Source organism: Dunckerocampus dactyliophorus, chromosome 18, assembly GCF_027744805.1.
Source record: "Dunckerocampus dactyliophorus isolate RoL2022-P2 chromosome 18, RoL_Ddac_1.1, whole genome shotgun sequence".
Taxonomy (NCBI): domain Eukaryota; kingdom Metazoa; phylum Chordata; class Actinopteri; order Syngnathiformes; family Syngnathidae; genus Dunckerocampus; species Dunckerocampus dactyliophorus.
Window position 1 is genome coordinate 11,589,412 of NC_072836.1, and position 17,675 is coordinate 11,607,086.

At 41.3% G+C, this 17,675-nt stretch overlaps 1 protein-coding gene across 4 annotated transcripts in view; it reads left to right on the forward strand.

Moving 5' to 3' along the window:
• Window positions 1–17,675, forward strand: part of sdk2a (sidekick cell adhesion molecule 2a) — a 184,290-nt gene that overhangs the window by 14,931 nt on the left and 151,684 nt on the right. The gene's annotated exons all lie outside the window — the stretch shown is intronic.

The window sequence follows — 17,675 nt, forward strand, 5'->3', positions numbered from 1 at the left end:
AAAACTCTTGGGAATAATAATGTGGATTTCATTTATTTTCTGTCAGGCATTCACACCGTCGTGATCGCTTGATGGCGAAGGCAAAAAAAAGGTTCTCTCTTTGAACGTGGTCGGATTCTTGAGCTGCATAAGCAAGGCCTGTCGCAAGGTTAGAGGTCAGACGCAGTAAGATCTTAAGGGTTATGCAACAAAAAAGTTAAGTGGTATTCCCAAAAAAACTGTCACCGGCCCTGAGCTGGAGACTCTGAGTGGCTTCCTGACACGGGATGAAGGTTTAGATGCCATCTACGACGGAATGGTTTTAAGAACAAAAACCATCTTCAAAAACCTTGTCTCCTCCACAAAATTGCCAGTTTGGAATTTTGCATGAGAGCTCTCAAACAAAAAATGTAACCTTGATGGTCCTGATGGCTTCCAATGTTACTAGCATGACAAGGAGATCCCACCTGAGATGTTCTCCACACGGCACAGTGGAGGGGGGTCCATCATGGGTTGGGTTGCTTTTTTCTTCAGTGGCACAATGGGGATTCAGGTTGTGCAGGGGCGTCAAACGGCAGCTGGCTATGTGGAGATGTTGCAGGGGGCATGCCTCACGACTGAAGGCCCTCATCTGTGTGGTAATGACTGGCTTTTTCAACAGGACAACACTACAGTTCACAAAGTCCGCCTGACAAAAGACTTCTTCCAGAGGAATAACGTCACTCTTTTCGACCATCCTGTGTGTTCCCCTGATCTAAATCCAACTGAGAACATTTGGGAATGGATGGCAAGGGAAGTTTACAAAAATGGACATCAATTCCAGACAGTGGATGCCCTCCGTGAAGCCATCTTCACATCCTGGAGCAAAATTATAATAAAAATAATAATAATGCATTTTATTTGTAAGCGCCTTTCAAGGAACCCAAGGACACTGTACATAGACCCAGTTAAAAGCAGCACACAAAAAAAAACCCAAAACAAAACAAAAACAAAGCAAGAGAAAATTATACAGAACAAGATGTCCTGAATAAGTGTTCCCACATTCCCACTAGCCTCCTGGAAACACTGGCATCAAGCATGCCCAAACCAATTTTTCAGGTGATTAACAAGAATGGCGACAATAGAAGAAAGTAGGACAACCACAGGGACAGAAGGAAGGAGTTGTTCTCTTTTTATTACGGTTTCATTTAATACTGTTATTACTGCCTTTATATGTCCTTCATGTGTTCTGTGTACAGTGTGACTGAGGTAGGAGGTTACACAAAAATTCTACTGACATCACAGACTAGGAACTGAACTCATCCGTAACCCGAGGACCACCTGTGCATGTGACAACAGCAAAAAGTTGTTTTTAATGAGTGGCCGCAATTTGGTTGGAGATCGGATGTTGTGATGTAGTATTTAGGGGTGTAATGGCGCATCACAGTCGCAGTTTAGTACGTGTCTTGGTTTTAAGGTCACAGTTTGGGTCATTGGGTCGTCAAAACAAAATGCAAAACATAAAACTGCTCAGCTTTTGTCTAAATGGCTTTAATCATTTTAAAAATGAAACATAAGAATGCAAACTGATAGCAGGTAATTATCCAGTAGATACAATTATCAAAAAAAAAAAATTCACCCCGGTTAATTTAACAAACAAAAAACAAAATTTACGCCAAAATCTTGCCTCAGTTTACGTTTTCCGGTTAGAGTACACATCTTGTCATGTTATTAATACAATGCGTTGTGTTCTCAATGTATTTGTATCACGAAAAGTCCTTTGTGGCAGCCTATCATCTTGCAGATTCATAGAAACGGGAACCGGAAGTCAGCGCCGTTGCCAGTCTATGATGTCATCAGCGGGTGACTCTGTAGTTCACAAGTCTCAAAAATGTTAACACAAAACATGTTTTTATAGATTTAGAATTATAGTTTTACATGCATGAAATGAAATGAAAGGGATAAATGAACATTTACCTCGATTGAAGACGTGATTGTTGACAAAGACCTGATGTGGCAGCAATCAACACAGACACCACCTTCGTGTTTTGCCATGACTTATTTCTTGAATTAAATAGTGCTTCTCCCCACCTTGGTCAAACACTGACACTTGCAACTTTCTTTGGCTCCATTTTGGGTTATTTTGCAGCCGCGATCAAACGAAAAGCAGAGACTTGAGGTGAGACTCGAGTGACTCTTCTGTACCGTCAACTCGATTCCAAATACATTACCGTTACACCCGTGTCTGATTATACATTTATAATCCGTTGTTTTTTCCATGACAACCAAGACACACTGTTATCATGGCCAGCTGTGTCTTGCTGGTTAGAGGACAACGCGTGGACACAAGAGAGTGGAAGAGCGGTGGTCAACAGTTGGCAAGGCGTGGTTAACACAGACAGTTTGTGGCATTTGTCCTGTCCAAGGGCACGGTCCCTTCTGGAAGGACTTAACCCAGGAGCAACCACACTCGCCGTCTGCGGGGCTTATTTCCTTTTTTAATGCTTGGCAGCAAGCCCACCAGTTCCTAACTCCCTCTGACATCAAACTAACCTATTAAATTTTGACTGTGAACCACAAATAAAAAACCTGAGATACCGACGTACTTATGTTTATAAAAAAACATCAAAACCATTTGTCACAATCTCATCCAGCAGGGCTTTTGTGTTTTCCTGATAAGAAGTTCAGTCGACGGCTTGCCAGTGCAGCGTGCCGCCTTTTTGAAAGTACACGTACCATACGGTATCTTTGATTGCTGTCCTTGCCCAGAACAGCAGCGCAGTGTCAGTTAAGAGGCGTGACAGTGACGCCAGCTGACAGAAGCGTGGCGACTCTGTCCGCTGGGGACATGTCACATGTGGGTACCAGTCATAAGAGGGAGCTTCAGGTGTGAGGTTGAAAGCAGTTGTAGGAATTGAACATCAGGGTGAAACTCACACAAAGCCTTTGCCTGAGACTGAATACAAGATTTCTCTCAAGGCTACTAATAGCACAGTTTTGTTTCGTACGACTATTGCTATTCTTGCCATCTTTTGTCTGTCTCTCGCTCAACTGCTTGAGGCAGATGGCCACCCAACACAAATTCTTAGTTCTTTTTTTTACTAATTTTATTGCAAATGCTGATACTATATCCCCTCTGAGTCTCCATAACTGTACACTTACCCACTAACACTTTTCCAAGTGTTGAGGCATGCAGTCCTAGTGGGGTGCTGAAGCACTTCAAGGGAGATGCAGCAGCTTGACAAAAATAAAGCATTAAGGTAACTTTATCTATGTGAAAGGGTCCCTGACATGGTATATATTGTTTGTGATTATGTTCTACATTGTTAGATATTTAACAGTGAATGTTAAATTTGCAAAAATTATATTTCCTATCAAAAGATGTTTACGGAAAATAACATTAATAATGCCTTGCAGCCTTGTCGCTATTGTGGAATAGTGTTTAGAAGACATTATGTAAACAAGACATGACTTACGCTCTTGTACCTACTTTGACATAGTGGTCATTCTTCATTCTTGTATTTTTCCTTTCTACCAGCAGAATAGCATCCTTTTTCAAAATGCGTTTATACCTTACTTTCAAGCCAAATGCTTCTTGTAAAGGTGTTTTTTAAAGCAGTCAAGCAGCAGTGAAATGATCACTGCAAAGGACAGAACTCTAGGTGGGCGTCCATCTGTCTCTTGTTCTCTGCATTCGCCTTGTCCATTGTTGTCTTAAACCTCCGTCTTTTGGAAAAGAAAAGAAACTTACAGTATCACTCAATACTAAACATCCAGCAGCAACACAACATTTTGGCACGACTACTACAGACAAACCTGTCTTAGCGGCCACCTTTATAGAACGGCCACCTGCCTATCGCAGCCACTGAAAAATCCCCCGCAGCAAATTTATGTGTTATAGACCCTGTCTATAGCAGTCACCTGTCTAACGCGGCCAGCGGCCACCCATTTTGTATCCCTTGATACAATATCTGACCGAATATAGCGGCCAAAATGCCGACTCAAGCAGAAGCTTCATGCATGAAAAAGTTTGTTTTTTTAAGCAATGAAGCCGTCGTGTGTAAACTTTAATTACTGAGTCCTAGTTCGACATAAAAAAGCCGTCTTCTTACTTTGCAATGCCGCCCTGAAAAGATTTAATGACGGCCAAAATGTTAATCTTCCCACTTTGCAATGCCGCCGTGAATAGATTCTAAAATAGCCAAAACACCTGAATAAAACATCTAAAATATCACTTAATTGCCGACTGATTAGAGATTAGAAGCCCATTCAATAAGAAAGGAGCGATGGTATTGTCTGGTATTGTTTTTATTTCTTGCTTTTAAAATCGTGTTTAAAAAAGAATCAAAGATGGAAATTTGTGACGTTCTGCAGGACAGGATCGAGAGTCCCATGTCCTGCGCTCTTATTTGGCGGGGTGTGCCTTCTCCGAGGAGGAAGAGGCAGCCGCTTCATGCCTGGTGGCCGCGCAGCTGCGCTCATTTAACATTTGTGGCGGATAAAAGGCCAGCGCCGTCGAATGTGTGTTGTTATGGATATTATTAGTTTCCTCACCGCAGCTGTTACCTAGATTTACCTACCTGTTTATGTGTCAACAGAGCGTTTTTCCCTATGTCTCTTGGTTTTGCTCCAGTCTTTTTGTGAATACATGTTAATGTGTGTGCGCACAAATTTAAAATGGACACCAACCTGTCTATAGCGGCCACCTGTCTATAGCGGCCACTTTTGCTGTTTTCCTGCAGTGGCCGCTATAGACAGGTTTGACTGTATTTGATTAAAAATATACTGAACCATATATATACTGAGAAGGATTTGTTTACTCTGCTTTAGCTGAGAGGTGTCACCCTGATAGGAAAGGAGGCTGAGCTAGGAGTTTGTCAAGGGTGGCGGCAGCTATGAATGTAAGTTTTTGCAAATTTACTGTTCGCTTTCAAAAATCAAACAATGCAGACCATAATTTACAAACAATATATGACATATTTAAGCAAAGTTGATGAATCATGTCAGGGACGCTTTAAAGGTTAAATGGATATTTTTTACAGAGACAGAGTAATCTAGAAAATCAGTTTAACACTCGCAAATATTAAACAATTTTCTTATGCTGAGACAAGGGAGTTTAATTCCCTAAACCGCAAAGGACAGGGCGTTAATTGGAAGCAGGTGATAATTGGAGAGCAACACATTGCACAGTCATGGCCAAAAGTTTTGAGAATGACACAAGTCACAAAGTTTACTGCCTGAGTGTTATATTTTTGTCAGATGTAATCATGATATACTGAATTATAAATACGAGCATTTTGTACGTGTCAAAGGCTTTTATTAACAGTTACTGTACATTAAGTTTATGTAAAGAGTCGCTATATGCAGTGTTGACCCTTCTTTTTCAATTCACCCTGGCATGCTGTCAATTCACTTCTGGGCCACATAATGACTCATGGCAGCCCATTATTGGATAATCAGTGCTTGGAGTTAGTCAGAATGTGCAGGTGTTTGTTTTTCCACCCACTTCTTGAGGCTTGACCGCAAGTCTTTAAAAGGATTATGGTTTGGGGAGTTTCCTGGCCATGGACCCAAAATGTCAATGCTTTGTTGCCCAAGCCAGTTAGTTATCACTTTTGCTTTATGGCATCATGCTGGAAAAATCATTGTTCATCACCAAACTGTTCTTGGAGGATGTCTCCCAGAGGATGTTTTGGTACCATTATTTATCCATGGCTTCTTCTTTGGCAAAAATTGTGAGTGAGCCCACTCGCTTAGCTGAGAAGCAACCCCGCTTGTGAATGATTTCAGGATGTGTTACTGTTGGCATGACGCAGAACTGATGGTGGCGCTCACCTTTTCTTCTACAGACAAGCAGACAAAATCAGAAAGAGAAAATTGTTTTACCCCAGTCTTCAGGAGTCCAATACCTGCACCTTTTGCAGAATATTATTAGTCTGTCCCTGATGTTTTTTTTTGGGAGAAGTGGCTTCTTTGTGCCCTTCTTGAAACCAGGCCTTTTTCAAAAGTCACTGTGCATGCAGATACACCCGCACCTGCTTGCTAGCATTCCTGAGCAAGCGCTGCATTGGTGGTGCCCCATTCCGCAGCTAAATCAACTTTCAGAGACTATCCTGACGCAAAACATTGACGAGTTAACGTGTTTCCTTGCAGGTAACCACGGTCAAGAGAAGAAGAACAAAGATACAAAGCACCGCCCTCCTTTTATATCTTCCAGTCTGATATTCTCACTCAATCAGCTTGACAGAGTCATCTCCAGCCTTTGTCCTTGTCAACACTCTCATCTATGCTAACCAAAGAATCACTCACATGATGTCAGATGGTGGCAGGGCTGAAATGCAGTGGAAATTGTTTTTTGTTTGTTTTTCATTATCATGACAAAGATGAATTAATTTCCGTTTATCTTCTCACTCTTCATAACATTCTGGAGTATATGCAAATTGCATCATAAAAACTGAGGCAGCAGATTTTGTGAAAATTAATATTTGTGTCCTTCTCAAAATGTTCGCCCATGACTGTATTTGCTGTAGCAACGTATTTTTTTTTAACTTTAATCATTTTAATTTGGAGTGACTCTGGTGGCGTAATGGTACATGCTGCTGCCATTTGGACAGACGGTACAAGTTCTATTCCACGCCAGGGCCCGGCACCCAGCCATGTCCAGTACCAGTCCCAAGCCCAATAAATGAGAGTGTTGCATCAGGAAGGGTATCCGTTGTAAATACTGAGCCAAATCAAACATGCGACTGACTTGCTGTGGCAGAACTGAGTGTTAATTCATAAAGGGAAACGTGTATGCACACCATGTTAGCAGGTTTAGCTTCTTATAGTGTTTAAACATAGTGGTGATGGTTTTCCTCCCGTTGAAATATGTTGCCTTATGAAGAAAATAACACTGAATCAAAACACAGGCAGCTGCAGAAAAGCCACCAGACAGCTTGACTGATACACGTTATGCACGTATTAGGTACCAGTACACATTAAAACCGAGGCAACCCAGCAGAAACTTGCTATTCAACCAATTTTCAAAGAATTATTGGGTGCATAGATACAGTATGTTGAGCTTGTGTTTTGACAATGACTCATAAGTCTGCCAATACCCAAATTTGGAACGCCACGGGCTTCTGCCTGCAAATGATTTTGGGGCTCAGTTTGGGTTGGTGCGCCTAAGTGAGAAGCCTGTGATGCGTTACATCTGTGAATACAAGCGATGTCGACAAATATAGAAGAGGTCTTGTGCAGAAACATTGCCTATTTGTTTGCATTTGCAAGGCAGCTTGACGGAATAACCCAATAAAAGTCAACTTATCTATTTATAATGCTGCATGTATGCTAATACGTTCCCTTTCTGTGTGCACACATGCACATAGATTATTTCAATGTGGTTAAATGGAGCTTCTCACGGAAATGCAGCCCTTGCGTTGCTGCTTTTGGCGTTCAAAGTGAGGCCTGGTGAAAAAACAAAAATCTGCTTTTTCCAGCGTGACGTTGACGGCCCTTTTTTTCCGATTCAAGCCGTCTCCCGCCACATCACAGTCGCTGCCAACTGTGGTGAGGTGAGGTAGGAAAGACATTGTGAGGAAGCACAGGTGTAGCGGAAAAGTGGGGGTATCAATGGAGGGGGGGTAGGGGTGGGGGCCTGAGGAGGATCAAAAGGGGTAGAGCTCGCCACGGTGAACAGTAGCACAAATCCTAAATTCTGTGTGGATATGATGGTAGCTAGGAAACAGCTGACAGTAAAATGGGGGGATCAACGGGATTAGTGCGGCCAGATTGAGCCCAAACATGTCGCCCACCAGCTCCTCCTTCTCTCCACTTTGCCCACTGCCATGTTTGCGCTCCATTCTCCAGCATATAGTGAAGTTCTTCTGTTTGACCAACAGTTTATGGAAAAATATGCATTTAAAGTTGCATAAAAGTTCAAAGTTTCAGACAGACTCCTACCTCAGTTTTGCAATTGTTTTTCCTTTTGTGGCTTTCTTTGTCCTTATGTGGCGTTTGTTGCAATTTATTCCGAAAGAATAATGTAGTGTAGTAGAGAGGACGGGAACATGAGGAAAGAAAAATAATCTACTCTGAAAATTACGTGATTTTGTGTCACCTGTCGCTTGTTAAAGTTAAACTTGAGTGTTGTTTTGCATTTTACATTGATTAACTTCTAGGCATGGGCCGGTTACCAGTTTCAAGGTATACCATGGTATGAAAAAGTTACAGTTTCAAAACCCCTGAAATAGTCCGTCATACCGTCCTACAGTATGAGAGAAAGTGGAGGTCCAGCGTGGTCACTATGTGGTCACTTTGTCATGTCCTGTGTTATTCCTCACAGTTGAACTGGGCTTCGATGTGTTGACACCGCAGGCATGAGCTGTGTTGCCAAAAGTCGGCAACTGAATCGTCTCGGCATAGCTAGCAGTGACATAAGCTGCCTCGTTAGCATCAAGTGGGCCCTCGTAGAGTTTTGCCTCCCGTAGTGTGTGGATTTCAGGGTTTCAACGAACGACAGTTGCCCATTGTTTTATTAATTGGTTCCAGTCCTGACCGTGATAAGTGAATTTCCGCGAAGTAGGATTCAATATTAATGAATGGAATATTTTCGTAGAACATAGAAAACCTGTTTAGGACTTTCTAAATCCGTTTTTTTAACATTATTAGAATCTTGCAGACATAAAATAACACCCCTATAGTCACCTTTACACTCCTATTATTCTTTGTTTACACCACATTGCGCAGGCTACGGGATCACTGCAGGGACATAAGAGACGGCCGCTGCTAGTTAGCCTCTCCAATGTACTAAACTTAAAAAAGTGTTTCAAATAAAGTGAGGAAGACGGACAAAGTAAGAAGCCAAACCTACCTGCAATGTAAAGGTAATGTAATATACATCATGTCTCATCAATGTAACATTACTGACGTCTAGTGACCAGAATACTAGACTACATGTAACTTCTATTAATATTTATCAATATATCAATATTTTTGACTCATAAAGGGCCGTAGTCAACCATGAGCCAGAGCAAAATGTATCGTTTTGAAAAAAAATCACAGTTTTGACTTTAGAGGTTACACTGTATTTCACTGTTCCACAAGCTAGCCACTCGTTTTGCTCTTTGATGCTCTTAAAGGCGTGAAGAAAATGTTTTTATAGTTGCAACTCAAAATGAGAAGGAGGCAGAACACACAAAAATGCAAACCACGTAATCCCAACAACAACAGCAAGAGGGGAAAAAAAAGACATTGCATCCAAGGGAGGAGGATGCAAATGTCAGAGGCAATCAGTGCTGCCTTTGGTGATCTGAGTGAGATTCCCTGTCACTGGGTCTGGAGATGCAGCCTCTTTAATTCTGCAGGGGACTGCCATGTCCCGAATAGCACGGCCTCTTGTCTCCTCTCGTCTGCGAGTCTCAGACGTGTACCTAAACAAACCCAAGCCTTTAGTATCCCCCTGTTGGGGCACATATGCTCCAGGAGGACCTCTGACAATGCTACACTTGAGATGAGGCGGACATGTCAACACACTCCAGACTGCCACAGTAGTCCCCCCCCCCCCCCCCCCCCCCCCCCCCCCCCCCCCCAAGAGAGCCAAGCCAAATCGAATATGCATCACATGTGACGTATACATATGATGGCTCAAAACTGATTTATGATGCTTGACTTGGGATGTTTTTTCTGCCTTATTTCCTCAGGCTACATTGCAGTGTCCTTGTCCTTAAGGCCTCCACCATTTTTTTGGTCTAGCTTTTTCAATTTGGAACAGAGCAAGGAGGGGAGGGGGTGTCAAATAATAATTTCCTCTCCATGAAAGGCAATATTTGAGTACCACATTTTTATTGTAGCAATGCTGGACATGTATTTTGCCTGCGGGTTTCGCTGGGGAGTCAGTGGGATTATATCTGTTTAATGAAGTTGCTCAGGCCAATGTGAAATTTAATGGAATGAAATTCTTTCCACTCATGTAGCCACTCATTAGATTCCAGAAAGGATATCGTCATGGAAATGTGTTTTATTTACCGTACGCTTGCGAAAAGGAGTAGGTAGAAGTCCGGATACTGATTTCTGTCAGCCCTGGACTAAGCAAGAACTTATTAGAAAAATGACGGATGAATGATATTCAGGATGCATGATATCAGATAGTATGGTTCTCAGCGTTCTTCTTTCATGGACCTTGTGAGGAAAATCAAACACTTTGGAGTGCTTTCTGTGTGGGGGACAAATAAGGTGACTGTTTTTGTAGCTTATGAAAATCCACCAAGAACTGTTATGCTTGAAGCACAGCAGCTACTTACTTCCTCCTACTTTTTTTTTTTATCATCCTCGCCGGGCCGCGGAACTTGATGATCTAATTTCACTGCTGAAGCGCCTGTTATTGCTATAAATGTTGTAAAAGTGGACCTGCCGTTTCTACCGGCTGCATTAGCGAAAAAATGGAGACGAAGAAGGCAAACAACACGTGTCGGGAACACACCACACCCCCCCCCAAACACACACACACACTGTGGTGCTGACATGCAAACTCAAAGGGTGGTGGTGTTTAAAAGCTTTAATCACGCCACTGCTTCCAGCCCGAATGTGGCAGTGCACTCTGCATCATTGAAGGCTTGTTTTATTAATGTTGTCCAGAGTGAAGTACGGCGATATAGCTTGGGCTTGGTGGTGATGCATTGTGCTCTTGATTTAAAGTGGGGTGGAGCAGAAACAATGGCCATGAAAAAAACATGGTGAGGCTGTGTGAATTATTTCAGAAGGCCAAAATGCTGCGAAAGAAAGCAGATGCTCGGCACAGAAACATGTGGCCTTTGTGATCATTGTCAACAAAAGCATTGATTTGCTTTTGTTTTAGTGCGGTGGAAAATTGCAATTGTAACACTCAGTCCTTGTGTGGAGTTGTTATGTGCTCAGTCTTTCGACTGTACAGTCAACAGCTGGTAAACTACCGTCGTCCCTTGTTTACTGCAGGGTAGGTAGATGGATGGATGGATGGATGGATGGATGGATGGATGGATGAATGGATGGATGGATGGATGGATGGATGGATGGATGGATGGATGGATGGATGGATGGATGGATGGATGGATAGATGGATGGATGGATGGATGGATGGATGGATGGATGGATGGATGGATAGACGGATGAATGGATGGATAGATGGATGGATGGATGGATGGATGGATGGATGAATGGATGGATGATGGATGGATAGATGGATGAATGGATGGATGGATGGATGGATAGATGGATGAATGGATGGATGGATGGATAGATGGATGGATGGATGGATGGATGATGGATGGGTGGATGGATAGATGGATAGATGGATGATAGATGGATGGATGGGTGGATGGATGGATGGATGGATGGGTGGATGGATGGGTGGATGGATGGATGGATAGATGGATGAATGGATGGATGGATGGATAGATGGATGGATGGATGAATGGGTCGATGGATGGATAGATGGATGGATGGGTGGATGGATGGATGGATGGATGGGTGGATGGATGGATGGATGGGTGGATGGATGGATGGATGGATAGATAGATAGATAGATAGATAGATAGATAGATAGATAGATAGATAGATAGATAGATAGATAGATAGATAGATAGATAGATAGATAGATACTGATATAAACAAACGTAGGTGGCCAGTACCAAACTGGCTTGCTTTTTCCATCCATCCATTTTCCAGATATGCCGCTTATCCTCAGTGGGAATGTAACAATTCCCGGAAGTAAGCGACGGTAAAATCTGACGATGTGTCTGCGTGCTTGATTAGGAGAGTCCGTGAAAATGTTGCTTTTTCATATATCGGTTGTATTTTCATTTGTATACATGTTCGTTAGGTCGTTAGGTAGTTGAGTGTTAAACCACCTCTAGTCATACGATGGCTTCCAATGTTAAGTCCAACTTTAAGCCTTTCAAAATCATGGATCGGAGCTTCAGGACAAGATAAAAGGTATCTGCAGATGAAATTTCATTACAATCTGATGGTGTGAAATATGTTAATTTTGGCCCGCAGGTTGTGTGACGTAGAAACCAATACAGTGTGGTGCTGTACTACTACTACTACTACTTTGTGGCCAGCCCACTGGCCATTGAGACATCCAGGTATCAGCTTATTGCCACCCCTCTGTGAGTAATGGTCTCACCTCGGCCATCCCAATGAAACATTCCTGGCTCCGTCACAAGAGTGCTCGGCCTACATGAAAATTATGACATTTGATTTTCTTCCCTGGGCTTTTCGATCATCAAAAAATGTAAATGGCTACTCTGTTGACTTTTAAAACAAATGTCACAGCCTAAGCCTAATTGAGAGTTGGACAATATCGGCATATCGGTTGTTCCTAATCAGTGTACCTTTGAAAGATCATTTTAAAGTTTTTAATACGCCTGTCAACGTGAGACTGGATATGCTGTATGCGATATTTTGTTCATAAAACATTCAGTTCTTTTTAAACAGCCCAACACAAAACGGACCACAGTGTATGAAAAGTAAGTTGACATTGGTAAGGTAAACTGTCCATCACTCATTCATTCTTTTTCAGCAAATAACCTGATGAAGTATAATTGCAAAGTATGTTTGCAAAAACACCCAACAGCTAAGTGAAATGAAAACAGTGTGTTAAATATTATATATAAATATATAAATATTGACAACTTAAAAAAATAGAATGCTCAAGAACAGTCAGCAGTTAAGGAGGACTGCGGCCATACACTGTAGTGCAGTCAGGCTGTGGCTTATACTTCACTTCCAAACACACTTTTACAGAAACATACACACACACAAACACTCTTTTATACACACTCTATCACACTTTTCTCAGTCTGGCAACTCCAACCACGTGGAAGTATGACACCGCTGTGCGTGCGCTCGCTCACTTTCGCCTTTGTCGCACTTTGACACAAGCCCCCACGTAGCTATCAAGCAGCCCGAGGTGTACCCCGCCTCTCACCCAGAGTCACGAGTGAATGAACATGTGAATTCAACTTAAATGACATGGTGTCTTTGAAGGCAACCCCTCATTGTTCATAATAGCGCAGTTAGCATGGGATTCAAATGTTCTGCTACTATTACAGAAACGACTGTTGGCAAATAGGTTTTCAGACATGTGCGTCCTTTAGCTTGATTTAAATTTCCAGTTAATTTAGAGTAATTTACAGTAAAAATGGGCATATTTCAGACATACAATACAGGCCAAAAGTTTGAACACATCAACCCCCCCCACTAAGTAACCCTGACAAGGCACGCCTGTGAAGTGAAAACCATTTGAGGTGACCACCTGATGAAGCTCACTGAGAGGGTTTGCAGCGCTATCTAAAATAACATGAAATATATGTCTAAAATATAAGACATATTTAGGGTTATTTCACAGTTTTTTGTACATAATTCCACGTGTTCATTCATGGTTTTGACAATCTACAATGTAAGTAAAGAAAACGCATTGAATGAGAAAGTGTGTCCACACTTTTGTCCTGTACCTTAGTTGCAAATGGTGATTAATCATGATTAATTAATTTGAAAACCGTGATTAATCCGATTAAACATTTTTAATATATACAATATGTATCAGGGATGCTCGGATCGATCGGCATCCGATCAATATCGTCCGATTTCCATGAAAAAAGCACATTAAATATGCCGAAAAATATAAAAAAATTCAATTCCGATCACAAAACCCGATCACCTGTGGCTCGTATGATTGCAGCATGCAGCCCGCAGTGAGCGTCGTCCACCCACTTTCCTTTCCTTCACACTGCACAGGCATGCTGCAACCAAAACAAACATGTATTCCGTGTGGAACTTATGTGTCGTTTGTGAGAGTGATATACATTTTGTACCCTGCAAAACACGCCACAAAAAATATCTTGCCAGCGTAGCACGTTAAAATAAAAAAAATAAAAAAAACGTAATTTATTACGGCATTTGAAGAACAAACACTTGACAGAGTACGGTGGTTTTTGAGGCTGACGATGTGATGTCAAACAGCAGCTAATATAGCCAAAATGCTATATCAAAATCCGTATGTGCTTGAAGTCTAAAGCAAATAACCCCAAAAATAATTAAACTCATTGGACTAGATCAGTGATCCGCAGCCCGTCATTTGGTACCGGGCCGCACAGAAAGAAAAAATTATTTCCATTATTTAAAAAAAAATATGTATGTTTTATTTTGAAAAGTGGCCGGATTCTCTCTGTTACATCCGTCTCACTTGACGCATGTCCATTGTGCGTGTGCTAACTTTATCTCATGCCGCACAGATAGACTACTACTGTATTTTTACCATTTTTCTTTCACCTGATATTTGTTCTCAAATGTTGATACTGTGTGGGAATGCATAAAGGTAAGTTTTGATGACTTATTGAGTGCTAATGTGCACATTTGTCTCAAGTTAATTCATGCTAGCTTTTACCACACACGTCAAACAGCCATGTAATAATCTCTCTGGAAAAACTCCAGGCTTGAACTGGTGGATGGTGGGTCGGCATTCATTTTGTGCTTTTAATTTGATGTTATTCATGTCTTAGTTTTACACAATACATAACAAAATAAGATAAATTAGATCGCTATAATGTGCGAACCCCCCCTGTTTGCTGACTATACGTTTTAACATTATTAGAGCCCTCGAGACATGAAACACACATCTCCATCACCTTTCCATTTTTATTACCCCTATAGTAGACAATAGAGACAACTGTATCACTATAGGAGACTCTCGCTTCAGAAACCACTGGAATAATTTTGATAGTTTAAGACTTATGGTAATTTAAAAATAGCATTGTAAATCCTATTGCCGGCTGCTTAAAACAATAATTATTTGGAAACATCTGGTGGGCCAGATTAAAAAGCTTAATGTGGCCCACGGGCCGTAGTTTGCCCATGCCTGCTGTATGACATATACATATTCCGCCTATTTTCCTCCCCCACAGTAGATTCTGCTGCTATCACAAGTTAGCTTGATTCTTATTTGTCATGAAAGGCTAATTGAGGTAAAAGTCTTCCAGCAAGTGGGTGAAGTTGCATCCTATGTAAGCGTGACGCCTAATCGCACTCATTAGCAGCCAACATTCACACCAGGCGCACTTCACCAGCTGACACCGACATGTTACGAGGCAGGATATTGCGGTCTATCAGGAGACAAAAGAGGTTGTAATTAATCCTCACTTTAAATGGCTGATTTTTATATTTCAAATACGACACTGCCGTTTAATGCAGAGATTCCCTCTGGGAAAGAGGACGCTGATTACTGCTTTTCTTTTCATACGTCATGTGCGGTCGATGGAAATCAGGGGCCATTGTTGTTTGACAGGAGCCACCTTTACCGTGATTGCCTGTGTTATTAATTTGGGAGATGAGAGGGAGGCAGTCTGCTCCAGCTCTCGCCACATTAAAGAAGCAGTGCTGTGAATGACACACAGGTCTAATGAGTGTGAATACATTCATAGAAGACAGGCACCCTGTCTCCCTCTCATTGTGGATGGGGAGTGACAGTCGTATCACACTGGCCGCTGCTGATGAGAGAGCCAACTCTTGTCCCTGGAGGAGGAGTGTGTTGCTGTGATCAAACAACACAACCTGCAGTGACACACACGCACACACACACATACACACTCTTTCCCAAAATAGACCATTTAAAATGCTGATTTGTGTTTGTAGGTACTTCCCTCACACTCTTCTTACAACAATTTGGTAGGATTTTGCACTCAAAGTAATGCACTGTTATTAGTAGACTGATGATATATTTTTTTGTTTTGGTGAAACATCTAAGGTCATAAAAATGTTTGTGTAAAAATGTATCAAAAGGCACAAAAAATGGCATGCATGCGATAAAATGAACAATGAACAATGAATCAGCACATTGCCCACATTATTAGTCATTGTAATAAGTATTTTATTATTTTACTGTTGCTATTAACAGTAGTTGTAACTAGGGATATTCGATAATATCGGCCCACTGATATTATCGGACCGATATTGGCATAAAAATGTAATGTTATTTAAAAATCTGTATCATTCTTTTCCCTATAATGAAAGCCGATATGGCCCTTTAAGCAACACTGATGTCGCCATAACAGTCCACACACAGCACATATTGAGCCGATGCTTTAAAGCATTGCTTCACTGCATTTGGGGTGGCAGGATGTGGTGAGTTGTCAAAACACTGCTAATGGTGAGCGGGGTAGCTCATAGACATATATAAATAGACGCCGCATCGAGCGCTGAGCTGTACGTTAACATTGCTACCATATTGGATGTGGCGCGGAGAAGATGCCTCATTAATGTGCTGCAAACCAAATCCCAGGGAATAACGTTTCACAGGTAAGACTTAACAATTAACTTTGATAGTGTTTGGCCCACAGACAGGTTCCAAAACCCGTATTTTAGTGATCTAAAAAAAAAATTGACACTGTGCATGCTTTATACTGAGATTTATACTCTATGAGTGTTGAACCACATCGACTCATACGACAGCTTTGAATGTTAAGTCCAACTCTAAGCCTTTCACACTCAGGGATCGGAGCTTCAGGACAAGATATAAGGTATATTGGATATGAATTCACTTTAATATCTACAATATATGCATTTATTCATTCAAATCTGATGGTGCAACATGTTTTTTTTGGACCCAGAATTACTGCATGTTGCGTTTGCATTGTCCTATTTTCAATATGGATGCCTTGATTGTAAACATAAAAGCAAAAAATATGGATAGTTTAGATATCATTATGACAAAATCATGCTAAAAAACATTGATTTTCTCAAATATGGAGTGGATGTTGGTGGATTTTATACATTCCCGTCATCGATGACAGCTAAGTATTTCTTGTAGTTAGTGTGGGGTGAAAACGAATCCAGCTTGCTGCTGCACTGCAGTTTGGTATATACAGTACGTGAAAAATATGACACTTGATTTTCTTTTTTGGACTTTTTGATTATCAAAAAACTGTAAATGGCTATTCTGTTGACTTTATAAACAGAATTTCTTAGCCTAAGAAATATATTTTGTGGTCCGTGGGTTGACCGCAGCTTTTGTCTTGGCTCAAAGTTCAAGCAATGGGGACCAAGGGCCCTATTTCCTGTTATGAAATTTGCTCTAACTTCTTTAATATTGGGGATAGAGAAGTGAATGAAGTATCAAATTAAAGTTCAAGTCAGGCTTTATCAGATAGAATTCATCACAGACTTGATTTTACGTGCTGTATTTCAGAATTGTGTAACATTGCTACATAGACTGCATGATTTGGCCATTATACATCATTTTGAGAACATAATTTGCCGACGTGGAAAACACTCTATTCTTGTGCACAATTCAATCATTCATATGTCTGTGGGGTAGCAGAAATAGCGGCAGGCAGTCGCGGTAGTTTGTTGTTTACAGCCACGTCAGAAGCTAATTGCTGATGTTGTATCCATTAGTTCCACAACAGACATGTGTTAATTCCACAACAGGAGATATGTGATGGTACACATATTGGTATCGATATCGGTCGATATTGGGATCGGAAATTGATAGGTGGACAATATCGGCATATTGGATATCAGCAAAAAAAGCCAATATCGAACATCCCTAGCTGTAACAGGTATTTTTGCACTTGTATAATCATCTGAATGTTAAAATATTACTGTTAATACAGTAATAATGGTGAGAGTTTAACCCTTGAACAAATTATTTCTGTTTTCCGTATTTCCCAATCCAAACAAATCCCAGCATCCACATTTGT